The sequence below is a fragment of the Plasmopara halstedii genome, assembly GCF_900000015.1.
Source record: "Plasmopara halstedii genome assembly, contig: Scaffold_1561, whole genome shotgun sequence".
NCBI lineage: Eukaryota > Oomycota > Peronosporomycetes > Peronosporales > Peronosporaceae > Plasmopara > Plasmopara halstedii.
The window spans coordinates 729,506-730,013 of NW_020188473.1; positions in this window are offsets into that span (position 1 = coordinate 729,506).

The window sequence follows — 508 nt, forward strand, 5'->3', positions numbered from 1 at the left end:
GCTACCGCGCTCTGCCGAAGCGACTCCTAGCCGTGGAGCAGGCGAATGCGTTGCTGCAGGCAACGGTGATGCGCTTGGCTCCATTGGAGATAGAAGTTGTTGCACTCCGTGCTCAGAACCAGTTGCTGGTTTAGGTTTTGGATGGCCGAGGTCCTGTGGGATCCGCTCCGGCGCCAACGCTTCCGCGTTCACTTGCGCCGGATCCCGGTACGGCTTGAGGAAGCCCACATAAAACACCGGGTGGATGCGCATCCGTTTCGGAAGGTTCAGCGTATGCGCTAGGCCCCGTTTGGCCACAACCTTAAACGGTTTGATAAACCGTGGACGAAGCTTCGTCCTGATGATAGCAGAGGCTGCATGTGTAGGCAGGTTTTTTGAAATTACTAAAACCAGGTCCCCGACCTTAAAGCTTTCACTTTGCCTCTTCATTTTTCATCTGCATATTCTTTCTGCAGATCTTGGCTTTCAGCCATCGCATCGCGAACGTGTCGTAGGACACTCAGTCTGG